This window comes from Psammomys obesus, unplaced genomic scaffold (assembly GCF_907164565.1).
Source record: "Psammomys obesus unplaced genomic scaffold, mPsaObe1.curated_primary_1811, whole genome shotgun sequence".
Taxonomy (NCBI): Eukaryota; Metazoa; Chordata; class Mammalia; order Rodentia; family Muridae; genus Psammomys; species Psammomys obesus.
This window is the reverse complement of record NW_026585895.1, coordinates 25,874,624-25,891,166: the sequence shown is the minus strand read 5'-3', so window position 1 is coordinate 25,891,166 and position 16,543 is coordinate 25,874,624. Positions and strand designations below refer to the sequence as shown.

Here is a 16,543-nt window from a genome sequence, read left to right as displayed (position 1 = left end):
ATATATATATATATATATATATATATATATATATATATATACATGAGTTTATTTCATATATATATATATATGAGTTTATTTAGAGGCCATTTAAAGAAAAAGACAAATACTTCCCTTGATATAAAAAAATTGAATTTTGCTAGATATTTGCAATCACAGTGACGTAGCTCCTGGAGACCGTCTTCTGTCTTCCACTTGGTTCTTGTTCCACTCTCCTCCAAGAATGAAGTGGGAAGACAGCAGAGTGCAAACATGAGGTGCTTTACTGCCAATAAGGGATTAACAACCCTAAATGGAATAAAACATTCAACAGATTGCCATGTGGGATTTAAGTAAAACAGGTTCGAACTCTTGGTGGCAGTGAGTGTTGCTGAAAGCTGTTTTAAAAGCTCCCAGAGGGCTTTGGGCTTTGGGTGCCCACCAAGAGTAAGTTTGCCAGTTAGTGACAGGAGCAGCAGGGGTGGCAGGCAGCTCTCCTTCTCCAGCAGGTCTGGGAAGTCCCTGGAGAAGCAAGTCTTACCAGCCGGAAGCAGTTGCAGGTAAAAATTCTGCAACCCAGCTGTAGAGTATTGGAGGCTGAGGCAGGAATAAGTCTTCCTCTCTCTCTGCCCAAGGCCAGAGTTTTGCTTAACATGGAATGGGAAGATTTCTTTATTCTATTTTACTTTTTGCACTAACATATATTAGCCTTCAGTGCCAAGTTGTTGCCTTACCATTGGGAACTCAGCCCCCTGGCTATCAGAAGGTTCCATGTTATGTTGTGGGGGCACTTACCTCTAACAAAGACTGCATATGTGTTTCTCTTTAAAAAATCTAAGTTATATATTTTCTTATCCTCCTTGGAACTTTTCTTTAAATTCCCATATTATGGAATTAAACTATTGTTTTGAGGGGAAAAGCACATGTCTGCTCCACAGCTAGTTCATGAGAAATCTTTTTTTTTTCCAGTTCTTTCTATTTTATAGAATTAACAAAACAGTGCTCATATAAAAATTCACACAAAGTTGCTAGAGAGCACACAATTTCCAAAAATGTCCTGGGTTTGTGTTACCTTCAGTTTTCTAAGGGTGCAATCAAATCAGTGTGACGGGCAGACATGACGTAGTGTCTCATTCTCTTTGGTAAAACTGTTCTCGTTATTTACTCCTTGCAGTAGTAACTGATACTCACGTGTGCAGGGGCTGCTCTTCCTGGTATGTCAGACATTAAGCCTGGGCCTAACAGAGGCAAGGACTTCCCACAGCAGTAGCAGCCCCTGGCCTCTCACCCCCACCTCCCAATGACCCAGTGAACTCCATCCAGGAGTCCCCAGGTCCCTCTGGATCAGGAAAGAGGCAATTGTTGGAGGAATGGTAGAAACTGAGGCAATCTCTCCAAGAACCCAAGTGGCCACACTTTGGTGTGATCAGGCCCCTTACCCCCTAACTTAAATAGAAAGGAAGGTTTGGGGTTCAACACTGAAGGGGAAGGGCTCTGATCGCTAATGACAATAGACACTTATTCCCTGACAAACATTTGTCACCAAACAGACACGGCCACATGAACTGAAGCAGGATTCGACACTATACATTCAAGACTATCTTCATACATTCTTTAACAACTTACTAACAGAGAAAATCAAGACCACTAGACCACCTAATATGACGTACTATTTTACTTAAATCTTGACTATAGTATTTTAAAAATGTTTCATATAGAATCACAATACAAAACGTCTCATTGAAGTAAGCAAAGATTAAAAAAATACAACAGTAGTTGAATTACACACACCCCTTCCATATTCCATACACTGCCATACAGTAAGTACACAAGGTGACAGCTTTGTCTTCTCATCAAATATACTTCGTACGTCTCAGAGTGTTTGTGTTTCTAATTCTGGTATGCTGCCAAGCTTTTGAAAACTTTTCATGATATTAAAAATAAATATGAATACATTGAAGGTTTTTTTTCCAGCCTGATAATTTATTGTGCAAATTGAGTGCTACATATGAGTTGACATTAGCTTCTTCAGCCATGAGACATAACAGGTGAGGTCAGACACTTTAGAATCCATTTATGTTGCTTCCACAGCTGGTGACTTTTTAAGCCTTCGCTTGAAGTATATGACCAACAAAACAATGCCCCCATGTGTGGCCATTATACAATTCATTCTAACTGTGAAAGGACAAGATTTGAAAGATTTTTTTTTTTTAAATACTGATGAACTGAAATTGGTTATCAGTTTCTAGACCTGCCATGACGTCAAATTTCTTCTAAGCCTCAAATCCCACAGCCAGCCTCCAATGAACCTGGCTAACAGCCTGACCCAGCTGGAAGCACATTGAAAATTTAAAGACATGAAGGAAATGTTATTTTAAGAGCACCACTGGCAGGATTATTGCAGACAGTCTCATGATTTTTTCCTAAGACACAAGTTTTTTGTTTTCGGTTTTTCATGTTCTTTGATTGCAATGCAGGTTTCTTTTTTTAAACAGTAATTATTTTGAATAAAATATCTACCAGCTGTTATCGGTCACTAAAGGGGAAATTAAGTCAAATCACGGTATCTTTGCACATCAAAAGTTCTTTCCATCTTTCCTGTTTGTCTCCTCTGTAGAATCTCCCAAATTCCGAACAGAGAGCAACTCCATTGTTTAATAAGTGTCAGGAGTAATCAAATCAGGGAAGAGGGGAAAGACAAAAGAATTGTGAAAGGGCCTTTCCCTACCTTTGCCAAGCCTAGAACATACAGCTGATTTTCCAGAATGATCCATGGTTCTGCCCAATGACACAAAGCTTGCGAGTGCAGCTTTCTGATGTCATTGGGGATGAATGTAAAGTGTGATTTGATGCATTTTCTCAACCATACCATCCAAATGTTTAACTGGATTATATCTTCCATTGTTGTGCTTTCCATCATTGGGCATTCTGGAAGAAAAGAAATATTTTCTAAAATATTTTACTTGTTTAATGTCAATTAAGTTCACATAAAATTTATTATCAATTTAACTGAACCTCATGAAGGTGTCAAGAGAGCGTGCCAGTTTGGAAGTAGGGTTTGGGGATAAAGGAAAGAAGAATTTGAAAAGCATTACATTTTAACTTCCCAAAACAGATGGTTCTTGTGTTGGCCATTGTCCCAGATAATCATTTTCTGGAATGTTCCAAGAGACAGACTGACTCAGTCTATAGCTTGCTCTAGGGGAGAAATCAAAAAGGATCAAAAGCTGTGTCCTCCTTCCCCTTGATTCCACTTCTGCTCCTTTCAACACATCATCTACTATGCAAACACAGAGTACACATTGTAACCCTTCAAGTGACCCAAGATCCACTACCCAGACTGCTTTCCACCCCTCATACCTCCTCGTTTCTTTTTTTCCCATAACAGAAGATCAAACCTTTTTGCTAGTTTGATATCTACTTATTAGGAATTTAAGCACAACTGAAATATTCTTGATTGGTGCCAACGATTTGCTTTATTTAACCCCCTACAGATATATCTGTATTTAAAGATGGAAATCTTGAATTTTGAAGAAGCCACTCCTTCTCTCCACAATAATTTTTGTTGTTTTCTTTCTGTTTTGTTTTGTTTTTTTTTTTTGTTTTTGTTTTTTGGTGGCAGGACCCAATATATCTTAGGTTGGGCTTGAACTCACTCCGTAGTTGTTGGCCTTGCACTTCTGATCCTCCTGTGTCCACCTCAAGACTACTAGGATTACCATGCGCAAAAATTTTGTTTCAAAGGTGGATTATCAAGAATCATGTCATAGTAGGCTCTATAAAACACTCACACAGGGAGTTTTTCCAGAATGTCCCCAATATTTTTTCTCTTAGTATATCTATTGTCATTGCATGTTTGTGATATGTGTGTAAGTGTATGTGCTACGGTACATGTGTAGAGCTCAGATGAAAATTTCATGGAGTCTTTCCCCTCTTGCTTCTTTTACATGGGTTCTGGAAATTGATCAGATCATCAGACATAATATGATGGCAAATGCTCCTACCCTATGAGAAATGGCCAAGACCTTGGCTTTACTTTTAAATGGCTTACATGTTTTCTGACAATATTCAGCATCCTTTACTTATTCAGGTGTTTGTGTATTTCACTCATCTAACATTTCCTGTGTACATACCATCTGCAAAACACTATACTAGTGGCTAAGAATGTGCAAGTATATGGCTAGTGTTTTCAAGGTGGGACTGGGAGGAGACAGGATACCAAACTATAGACATGTCATTAACTGTCTTTTAGCATTTTAATTTTGTTGAGATGTAATCCATAGATAATACAATGATCTCATTTTAAGTGTTTAAAACTGATGAACTTTAACAAACTTCTCCAAACTCAATTATAATCATGGCACAGGCTACTTCCGTCATTTCAGACAGCCCTGGCATCCTTTGCTTTGCCTTCTGTCTATAGCATTCTGTAGATATAGATTCACATGGCCAGTCTTCCATGTCTGGCCTCTCTGCTCAGTATAATGTTTCTGAGATTCATCCATGTTTCGTTTCAGTAGTTGGTTCCATTTAACTCCTGAGTAGTACTTCACTGTAAGGCTAGCACACAGTTTGTTTATCCACACACAAACTGTGGATAGACACTTGGATTGTCTTTAGGCTCAGACTATAATGAATCAAGCTGCTGTGAATTTTTTAAATCAGTCTTTATGTAGACATATGTTTCACTTCACTTAGGAATAAATACTTAGGAGTGAAAATATTGCATTATGATAAATGCAAATTTAACTTGACAAAAATGACTTCAAAGTGACTGTGCCATTTTGCGTTCTTACAAGTGCTTTGTGAAAGTTCTAGTTGCTCCAAATTTTTAAAGTAGTCAATCATTTAAATTTCAAACACTTTAGCAAACTGTAGTGTTGTGTAATTTAATTGCAATGCTCATTCCCCCAGTGACTGGTAAAGACAATCATTTCTTCAGGAGTTTAATAGCTGTTCAGGCCCTTTACTGAAACCTTTGTCTTCTGCCAATCTTTGAAGCTTGTTTTCTTTCTTCATACTGAATTATGGTTTTGATATATTCTCAGTTCCAAGTTCTCTGTCGTGTCATGCAATACAAATTATTTATCCTAATGTGAGATTGGCTTTCAGTGCATTTTAAAACAAAAGTTTCTTGGTTCTTGTAATTTATAATATTTTTTTTCTTTAACATTCATTTGGTAATATTCTATAACATCATTGACTACCTCTAAATTAGGGAGTTTTGCTTTGTTTTTTCATAAATTTTATAGATATTTATTTCGAGGTCTGTTCAAATGAACTTATGTACATGGTGTGAGCTAGGAAAGTTTCAATTTTGAAACTGGATATCTGGGGCTGGTGAGGCAGCTTGCCCACTGGAGTCCTTGCTGTGTAACTTGTGAGAGTCTGGGTTTGAGTCTCAGCACCCACAGAAACAGGTGCACATACAGTTTATGTCTGTAATTCCAGCATTGTGCAGGGGTGGTGGTGGGGGGAACAGGGTAGAGAAAGAGAAAAAGGAAAATCCCTGGACTTCACTGGCCAGACAGTCTTGCCAAACCATGAGCTTCAGGATCCATGAAGAACCTTGTTCAAAATTAAGGTAGAGTGGTAGAGAAAGACTTCTGACACCTGCCTCGGGCGTGCACACACACGTGAACATGGACAAGCATCCCTTCCCTCCTCACACATGGACATTTAGCCCTTCTATGATGTTTTCTAGGAACCATTTTCTCATCCATTAACTTGACAACCTTGCAAAAAATTAACTCTGTATATGTATAATGTGGCAATTTTTACTCTTCTCTATTCATCTGTGACTATGTAATATCATTAATCACACGGTGCCTTGATTGCTGTAGTTTTAGAGTAGACTTTTGACTAGTAAGACCTTCACGATTTCCAGAACTAACACTCCTGAACTTTGAGTTTTAAAGACCTGTAAATTAGTCAAGGGTGAAAATTTTGAATCCTCCAATTCATGAACATAGTATATATCTCTTTGAAATTACGTTGTGTACACCTTCTTTCAATATGTTTTTTTTTTACATCCAATTAAACTTACCTATAACGTTATCTCTTTTATTCTAACAAGTATTTTCTCTTGCCTTCCAGGGATATACCTTCACTGTAGTAGTGAATACGTAACTGGTTGGGAGAAAAGAATAAAACCCTCAAGATTTAACTGGTTTTTGGATTATGAAATCACATAACAGGGAGAAATGCCCCAAATCTTTCCTGAGTACTTTGATGGGTTGGTATCCAATTACCTTTTAACCCAGGTATCAGTTAATCCACTCAAAAAAGTATGAGACATATAAATAATTTTGAACACAGTTATTAACCATTGTTTCCATCACTTTTCTATTTTGATCTTACTTTTTCTTTTCATTACACAGGTAATAACCTTTAGAATGTTCTCCTTTCTCAGTATAAACACTTAAAGTTATAAATTTCACCAAAACCACATTGCCTTGCTAAGAAGCATGCTGTGTTTTCATCAGCTTTAAAATATTTTTAATATTTCAGTGACAAAAGCATCACAAAACTGTATAATTATATTTCATATAATTAATAATACATTTTATTATATATTATTAAATTTCCAGATATCCTTATATTCTGTCTTTATTGCTTTCTTCTTTAATTCACTTGTGGAATGGAGATACCTATAGTGTTTTAATACTTCTAAATTTATTGCAATTTGTTTGTAGCCCAACTGTTTACTATAATAAGAGTTCAGTTTGCATTTGAGAGTGATATATAGGTTCAGGATTTAGTTGGTATGATCCCTATAGTCAAATGGGTCAAAGTGATTGATAATTTATTTCAGATTGTTTACACGCTAACTGATTTTTTTTCCTGTCTCTTAGATGTAAGGATTGCTGATATAGTGTTGAAATAGTCAATAATATTTAGGTTTAAAAGAATTCTTGTGTTCTTTAGTTTTTTAAAATGTTTTCTTCATTAACATAGAGGTTTAGAGTTTTTTTATCTTGTTGACTCTTTTATCATTATGAAATGATAATATATTTCCTTAAAAGGTAGTAAATTTATGAATCATTTTAATAAAGAGATTATTGATATAAACATTCTACAGTGTTTATACGAATGACTTCTTTAAAAAATATTATCCTTTACTCTATTTTACAAATGAGGAAGTGGAGACACAGAGGTAAAGGCATTAACCTACACAGCTGGTAACTACTTCTGTGGGTATTTAAATAGCCACCTACGTGCTGAGCCACACTTTGATTCACAGCACCATCTTGTTTTTCAGGATTACTCTTGTTGTTTCTTTTTTTCCTTTTTAATTACTAATTAATTTTTTTCGATTAATTTTACCTTCTTCCCCTTTCTTTATTCAAAACCTCCCATATACTCTTTTTTGTGCACCTTTTCAAATTCATTTGCTCCTTACAAATTCATGCTCAATTAATTTTAGTTAAAATTAGCTGCCACTAAAAACATATATACATATATTACATACATACATCTGTGTCTCTAACTCCTTATTTGTAAGATAAAGTAAAGGATCATGTTTTTTAATGAAATCATTACTATGAACAACACACACACACACACACATATTATATATATGAAAGTTGGTATTGGATAATGATTTGTATGCTCTTCCCTGGGGAAGACTATTTCTGCCATTCTCAGCCTTCCTTAGTTGTCTGTAACTCTTTCTTATGAGATTTCCCTTCTCCATAGTAGCACATCTGTTGGTGTGGTTGTTCAGCTCACATTTAGGCAGTCATGTTGGTAAGAGTTAGCTTCTGACTCCATCTAACAGACATCTTCCTGTTCTGCTCTTCGCAATCTTTGTATCCACGCTTCCAAAATTACCCTTGAGCCTTAGGATCTACAATATAGGAGTTGTATTGTAGATATATTAGTTGGGACTGGCCTCCAAAACTCTGCATGCTGATTGGCTGTAATTTTTAAATGATCTTTGTCTATTTATAAAGAAATTTCCTTGGTAGGATGTAGGTGGCAGGGTCGGGGGAAGAGTTGCAAGAGGACATCAAACAGCTTTGGAACTCAAGGAAGGTAGCCAACCAGTTAGCACAACCATGATGAGTGTGTCTTGATGAGGCAGAGACCTGAGGACTACCTGTCATGAAGACTTCATGCTGTTATGGAGTTTTGTTCTGTTTGTTGACCTCCCGGTCACCACACCCCTCATAATCTATGAGTTGTATGAAAACTCTTGGGGGGTGTTGAACCCCTCACTGGGCAGGGTCATTGGCACTTATAATATTAGTGATTGATCTTTTCCAAACATTGCTGCTGGAGCAGATGAATGATTCAACCACCACCATTAAAAAGAGCATGGAGATTGTTAGTAACCACCATCACCCTTAGAAAAAAAGTCTGGAGATGTAGGTTGTTCATAAAGCTGGGTTAAGATGTTTTTCATAGTGGTTTTAATGTAGAACATCTGGGGAACAATTTAAAGTTGAGAAAGGCACTCTCCTGATAGTTGAGTGAGGAAGCCATCTGAGGTCATGGAACAAGAACAATGGCAGTCTATTGCTCGCTGACATGCTTGTCTTGCTGAAGTCGGGTTGGTGATTCAAGATGATGATTAATGTCTTCTAATCATTTTGCCCCTGACTTAATGATATTATTTAAAAAAAAATGTTAGCAGAAGGTGTGCACTCTGAGGATTTAAAGTAGTAATGGCTGTTTGCTTTTTATATATAAGAGTTTGGATTTGTGATTCTCTTAAGATTTTTTTATACGATCACCCTTTGAGATAAATAACAAAGTGGTTTGATCCTTTCTTTGTCACCACAAATTACAGCTTGCCAGTAAGAGAACTGTTCAAGAAAAACACCATGCTTGCTTATACTTTGTTAATCTGTAACAAGTTCCTTAGACATGAATGTATATGGGTCCTTGGAAATAATGTTTTCACCTGTAGTATGGAAAGTGTTTAATCATGTCTGGGTGTTTGGAAAATGCTGTTTGTTTGTTTGTTTGTTTGTTTTAACTTATACTCATTGTAATCATTCACTTAATGAAAAATACAATGTAACCACATTGTAATTTTTACACTGCTTGAAAGATTTTGTTGGAGGATATAAGTTGTGGGAAGAAAAAAATTAAGTTGTTAGAGCCTTGCTTCATCCACTAAGTATTTCTGAGAGTGTGTCTGCTTTACATTTGTTGTCGATTCCACAGTTCCTTCTTGGATTGCTGAATACAGTGCTAGAGCTGGCCTCTGGTTGAAGGAGGTCGCTGAGGACTATGTGGAGGCATAAGGAAAGATATTTATAATGTCATCAGGGACTATTCTAGTTTAGGAAAGTGTTGATTGTAGGTTCTTCTCACAAGATCCATTCATTAGCCCTGGGTGGTTAGTTAGGTTTCTGGGACAAGGCACAGTTTGCTCTTTGAGAGGATATTAACTGCAATTAGAGAGCTGTTGGTTAAGGCCCAGAGTATGTGTGCCAGAGTATGTGGGATAATCTCTTAAACATTATCACACCACACTCACTGTTGATGTGGTTTAAAGGTGTTTCGTGTGGACAGTACTCTTGGTTGCCTCCTTCCCTTGGAAGAATATATGGTGCCTTCTTGTACCATAAAAGCTAGTCCTCAGATGTGTTTCTGGTCAGTTCCATCACAGAGACCCTCAGTCTCTGCATCTAAAGTTCATGGTGTCTACAGCCATAGAGATTTATCTTCCACATCTGGGAGGAAACCCGTGGCAATAGCAGTAGAAAATAATCTTTTTTTTTTTTTCCTCTCTGTGTTGGAGTTATCCTCTGTATTTTTTTTATTTTATTTTATTTTTTTCTTATCAGTTACATTTTATTAACTCTGTATCCCAGCCGTGTCCCGCTCCCTCATTCCCTCCCAATCCCACCCTCCCTTCCAAGTGCCCCTTCCAAGTCCACTGATAAGGGGGGACCTCCTCCCCATTCATCTGATCCTGTTTTATCAGGTGTCTTCAGGACTGGCTGCAAAGCCCTCTTCTCTGGCCTAACAGGACTGCTCCTCCCTTGGAGGGTGGAGAGGTCAGGAGTCTCGCAGACAGTCTTGACCAAAAACGTGAAAGACGGCTTCTCATATCTGTTGTTAGGCTTTTCGTTAGATGGTCTTTGGATCTTGGAGGAAGTATTGTTAGCCCAGATGGGAAATTTTTATTTATACTGATTATGTATATTCATAGACTACCGGTTTTGCAGCCCTGGCTCTCCGAACTCACTCTGTAGAGCAGGTTGTGCTCATACTGAGAGATCTGTCTGCCTCTGTCTTCTGAGTGCTAGGATTAAAGGCACACACCACCAACACCTGGACAGACTACTAGTTTGTTTGTTTGTTTTTTATTTTTTAATTTATTTTTAAATATTTTACAATTTACTCATTTTATATCTCTATTGTAGCCCCTTCCCTCATCTCCCCCCTGTCTCTCCCTCCCTCTTGTCCCCATCTCCTTCCCTTAACCCACTGAAAGGGGGGTTTCTCCTCCCCGGCCATCTGCCCATCAAGTCTCATCAGGGCAGCCTGGACCTTCTTCGGTGCAGCCTTGGCAGACTACTAGCTCTTTAATATGCGCTGCTTTATGATTTTAGTTTTCTATATAAGCGTTTGTGTAATTCAGGCATATTTTGTACACAGCATGTGATTGGGTCTTACAGTGGCAATCTATGTTCTTCATTTACAGTGTTTATATTATTCATATTTAGTCAAATTTTTGGCATTTTTGAGCTTAGATATATCCCCTTGAAATTTATTTCTTGTAGCACGCCTTTGCCATTTTGTTGTTCTCCTTTCATTCTTTTAAATGAATGTAGAATTTTTTTCCAAGCTCTGTTTTATCTTCACCATTGGTCTATATCCTTTCCATGTCACAACATCACTCTAATGTTGGCCAAATAGTCTTTTTTTCTCTTCTTTTTACTTTGTAGGTTATGTGAGAACTAGAGCACCTTTTGTTTCTTTAAATAACAAAATCGCTTAGCTTGTAGAACTTGCAGAACAGAAATACAGCACAGACACAGGCTATAGGCCACCATTGACCGAGCAGTGGTGGAAATATTCTAGCAATGACATCTTATGAGATAGTCACATCTAGTGAGAAGGACTCACCACAGCATAATATTGTGTTCTGCTACTCTTGGTGTTAGTATTGTCACACATTTCCCTCTGCACAGAAGCACCAGTTGTTTTTAAGCCACTAATTGTCTTTTAAATAAAATTTAAAGGCAAGAATGGTACTTTCATATTCACGCAAATATGTGTCTCTTGAGGTGCTTTTCTGTAGGTCTGTATCCAGCCTTCATTTTCTTTCAGCTTGACTACTTTTTAAACATTTAGTATTTTTAAAAATCTTTCTTCTTGTGCTAGCCTGTTGGGTGTGAATTCTCTTAGCTTCTTGCTCATCTTTGCAGTGTTCATTTAACCTACAAAAATTCAATCTAGAATTGTCTCTTGATATTTTGGCATGTTAAATACGGCACTTTATTGGCTTTGGCTGTGCTCTTGATGAGATGTCTGCAGCCAGTCTTGTGTTTGTAGAATATGAGTCAGGTCCTTGGTCCTTTAAAGTTTTTCTTCTACAGTTGGTTTATCACAATTTGATTATGGTGTCCCTTGCTGTGGCTTTCTTACAATCTCTATGGTAATATATTTCATCAAATTTTAGTATTTTTGGTTATTATTTTTTTCATGAATCTTATATTTTTCTTTCATTATATTCCTTCCTTTCTTTGACAGAAAATATATACATCATACTTTAAGCCACTTACAATCACCTTACATGTGATATAAGTTCAAATACTTTTTGAGATCTGGTTTGAATATATTTTTATTTTAATGCATTTAGTTTACTGATTTTGGTTCTTCTTGAGGTACTAATAAGCCTGTTACTTTGCTATTTCAAATGTTTTGTTTGATTCTAGAAATTATTTTTTTAATTCTATTTAATGCCACATTTGTTAAGTTTACATTTTCCTCCAAATCTTAAAGCATGCTTGTTAATCTTGTCATCTCTGCTCTGATTTTCTTTTGGCTCTGATTAGATTTTCATCACCTTTTTAATGAAATCATATTTATACAGAGAGCTAAAGAACAAGCCTTTCCCTCTTCCTCACCACTAGGCACTGGACAGCTTCTCTTTCTGCTGTCCAGCAGCTGAAAATGTCTGCACCCCACATTTTTTCTAGTGTTTTAATCATCTGGTTGTTTGTGCTAGAACTCAAGTCCCCAATCATTCACTACTTTCTAGATGAAAAAATAGAGCTTATTTTCCTGTGTAGTGAAGAATCTTAGGGCAATCTCTCTAAAGAATGAAGGCAAAGAATAATTCATAGGAAACACACCAAGAAATAGAAAATTTGAAAGGATTCAACCACAAGCCAATGATCAACCTACTAATATTAATCCATGCTTGGATGGCTATGCTTGCCAGGTAAGGATCACTCTGGGAGTGTGTTCTCTGAATATTTTTGATTAGGTTTATAAAGGTGCAATGGAGGTACAAAACAATAGTATATGTGTTTGGGGATGAAGAAGAATATTATTTATAAATGGGCAGAAGAATTTTTGAGCAAGGTCTAGAGAGAGATTTAAATGAGACAGTCCCAGAAACGTATGTGGAAGAAATGTATGACTGCAGCATGAAATATGTTGATCTGTGGGCTTGTAGCACACACAGGAAGACCCCTGACTATAGCTGTAGTAAGTTTAATTAGAATGCAGAAGCCCCTCCTTCCAAAGCTTTAAGAGGAGAAGTTATATGTTTCAGTAGGTTGAAAGCAAATGCTTTGCTGTTAGTGTGAGAAATTCATTCGCAAGAATCATGACTGGACATAAACAATGCTTTTTAATTAAAGAAAGCAAACCCTGACTAAGGTCGTAAAGTTAATTTTTCTTTAATAGTGGAATAGAATAGAGAATGTCATCGCGCATATTTCTAGAGTAGTTTTTATAACTTTTATTTTACCAACTTACACTTGATTTTAACTGTATGTCTATATAGTAAGTCATTTATATTTCTTAACAATGTTAGAAAAATGTTTTAAAGCCATCATATTCGCAGAGTACTAAAATTTTCCAGTTGAAAGATTATAAAGTTTAGTCAAAACATCTAAAGTGAAAGAATGGAGATGATAATGATAGTGATGATGATAGCAGAAACTATTGCATTGAGAGCTTATTGAGTTTTGTGGCTGGAGAATAGCAATGGTAATTTTGCTTCTTAAAAAGCCATTTATGTTGTGGTGCTGGGGATTGAACTAAAGGACTTGTACACGCTGGACACATGCTCTCCCATTTAGTTACATCCCAACAGAATGGAAGCTTTGAATTTTCCCATATAGTAGAGTGTTCAAAGAAGATTATTAAAATGGCATATGAAGAAGAATAAGTTTCTGCAAGTCATACCTTGTCAGACAAACAACAAAAATATAGAAGGAGCAGTTAGCTAAGAATCTAAAATATTTCTACTCCTAAACATTAACAACAAATCTCTCCTACAGGGACTCTCATTTGGAGATGGAAAATTATACAAAGTAGAGTTTAAGAGAAGAGCAATCCAGAAGTGCATATAACAAGTTGGGAAAGAAACTAAATGAAGCCAGACATTTTTCTCTCAATACATTATTTCTTTCTTTTCTTTTTTTTTTTTTTTTGTCTTAAAGAAAAAAGTATTTGAGGGTGAAGTAAAGCCCATTGGATGATTTTGACAAAATATAGAAATATAGAAGATCGACAGAACTGTACATTACATGTAATGCATGAGACCTTAAGCCCTTGATGACATTTATCTTCACTTGTGAGAAGAGATTTAATAAAGTAATTTATTAGGTCCCTTCTCACTCATAAAAGGAAATGTCGTAAAAGACATATTCCTTCATATATTCTCCATATATTGAGTATTAATCCTTATATTACTGACACAGTGTGGTGTGCTAAATTTTCCATGGCTCTGTTTTAGAGCAAAACAAATGTAGATGCTAGGAAAATCTTAAATTTGGGGGGCAGAAAAATTTCAAGATTGATGGATGCTCTCAAATTTCCCAATTTAGACTGCATATTAATTTTCAGAAAAGAACTGACCTTGGAAAATGAGCTGAACATCATTTCAGCTGTTTAAATTATGACACCAAATAAGATATCCACTCAGTGACAGAGATAACATTTTACAGGCAAGGAGTCTGCTTCTGATCTCTTCTCTCCCAGAGAGTAGAAAGATGGCCAATGGTGTGGTGTAAACCTCTCTGCTCTCTGAAAAGCAAGTCGATTGTTAGTTTATTGTGTGTAAGATTGGAGAGCCATCATCCGATAGAACACCATACATAGATGGCAAGCATTCACCGTGCTCATTTCTATGTTATAAGTAAAAGACAAACAAATGCTCTATAGATATACAAAGTTTAGCCCCAAGATAAATACGAAGCTAAAGGATTTAAGAATCTGCTAATTCCATCACACTTTATTTTAGTCAATGATAATGATACCAAGTAAAATTTAAACACTGACATTTGGCCCATTTTAGTTAGGTGTTTTTGCTGCACCTCAAATATTCACCTTTGCCTTTCATGCTCATCTGCACAAGAGAATGGAACTGTCATATTCAATAAAATTTCAGGTACATCTTCTGTTGTTTGAGACCTGAGCAAAGTGATGTACTACAGAGCAAATATGAACTGATTTCAGAAATTGACACAAATTCTTACAATTGACACAAAGTGACAGGTCTCTTCAAAGGGAAACTGCTGATAGTGGGTTGGATTTTCTTCCTCAAAGCAGACTTCCTTTCAGCAGCCTGGGTAAAACAGAAGGGTTTCCAGGAAAGAAGAGAGAAGATGCAGTTTCATCAACCGTCACAGTAATGGATCTATGTAAACCATAGCTTTCTTTTTTTGTTTTTGTTGTTTCATGGTTTTTTTTTTTTTAGTTTTTGTTAATTACAATTGATTTACTTTGTATCCCCCTGTAGTTCCCTCCCTCCTCCCCTCCCAATCCCTCCCTTCCCCTACTTCTTCACACATGCCCCTTCCCAAGTCCACTGATAGGGGAGATCTTCTTTTCCTTCCTTCTGATCCTAGTCTGTTAGGTCTCACCAGGAGTGGCTGCATTGTCTTCCTCTGTGGCCTGGTAAGGCTGCTCCCCCCTCAGGGGGAGGTGATTAAAGAGTAGGCCAATCAGTTCCTGTCAGAGACAGTCCCTGTTCCCATTACTATGGGACCCACTTGGAGACTGAACTGTCATGGGCTGTATCTGTGCAGGGGTTCTACGTTATCTCCATGCAAGCTACTTGAACCACAGCTTTCTTGATCAAAGTCTGAAACAGAGACTTTTTTTTTCCCTCGGAAAAAGATGAGGACGCATCTTGCGTGTACAGATAGAGTCTGAAGGTCTGATGCAGTTACGCCTTGTTAAGCAGGAACCTTGCAAGAATGAAGGTCCTGCTTTCCTTGGGAGTATGTGCTTTCACCTCTGCGACATGAAGACTTGCGTTTGATAGAAGTCACAGGGCAGGTAGCAGGAGCGATAAGGCCAGCTCCCTGCTCTCCAGTAGGAGGTAGGATATATGTTTGTAAAATAATCAAAGGTAATGTATAATAGTTTGATGAGCACAAAGACTAGAGTGAGCACAGTGCCCCATATGGAATAAGTTTTAATTCAAATCTTACTGTTTGATCCTTTTACAGTTGTTCTAGCAAATGTTGCTGAGGATTCAAATGTGAGCTGAGACAAAGGCAATACGGGACAGTAGGTAGGAAACAGTCTCTTTTTAGGGGAATTCTGAAATTGCAATAGTTTGGCCTCCTCCACTGGTGACACCAGAGCAGAAGACAGAGTCTCGGAATCCTATAAATAAGTGTGGGCAATCTGTACAGCATCTCCAGTCTTTGGTTTTACCTCACAGCTTCAGAGTCGCTTAGAGCAGCATGCTAGACGAGATGACAAGATATACGCCAAGAGAAATTACTGCCAGCCACAATGACTTTGACGCGTGAGCCAGTGTTGAAGGGTAGGACTAGCCAGCCTCAGTGATGGACACTGAACACAGGGAGATGGCAAGCCCTGGGGCCCTGAAACTAGGACTGGAATCACATCTAAGTCTCTGGCAGCTCATGTTATCCCTACCCGCCAGCCAACCGCCCCCCCCCCCACCATAGAAGAGACAGGAAAAAAAATGGGTGGGCAGAGAAATAATTTTCTCTAATACATACTCCAGAGAGTCTGAGTTTCACCTGGAAGACCATAAATTGGCAAGTTTTCAGCATCAGGGGATGTGGGGACTTGAGAGCAAAATGAATTTGAGTTAGGGAAGAATAAAGATCATTTCTTACAGCCTTTAGCTATAAATGTGGTAAACATCGCACATGAAGCAGACAGGACAAAAGACAAAATGAAAAACTGGGAGATTGCAAAGTGGATGTGGAAAATTGATAACAATGGTGAGTTGATTTGTATGTTTAAAAAAAAAACCCTCTTGGAAGTGTCCACAGAACATTCCTCTATCTTCACCAGGTTCTTGAATACAGCTAGTTCAAGAAGAGGCAGAACAAGAGACCTCCCATGGCAATTTACGAAGTGTAAAACCTCAAGATAG

At 37.4% G+C, this 16,543-nt stretch overlaps 1 pseudogene; it reads right to left on the bottom strand.

Annotated features, from left to right (window-relative positions):
• Nucleotides 1–2,053: 2,053 nt before the first annotated feature.
• LOC129671175 (ATP synthase membrane subunit K, mitochondrial-like) lies at nucleotides 2,054–2,237 on the bottom strand (annotated as a pseudogene).
• Between the last annotated feature and the right edge of the window lie 14,306 nt (nucleotides 2,238–16,543).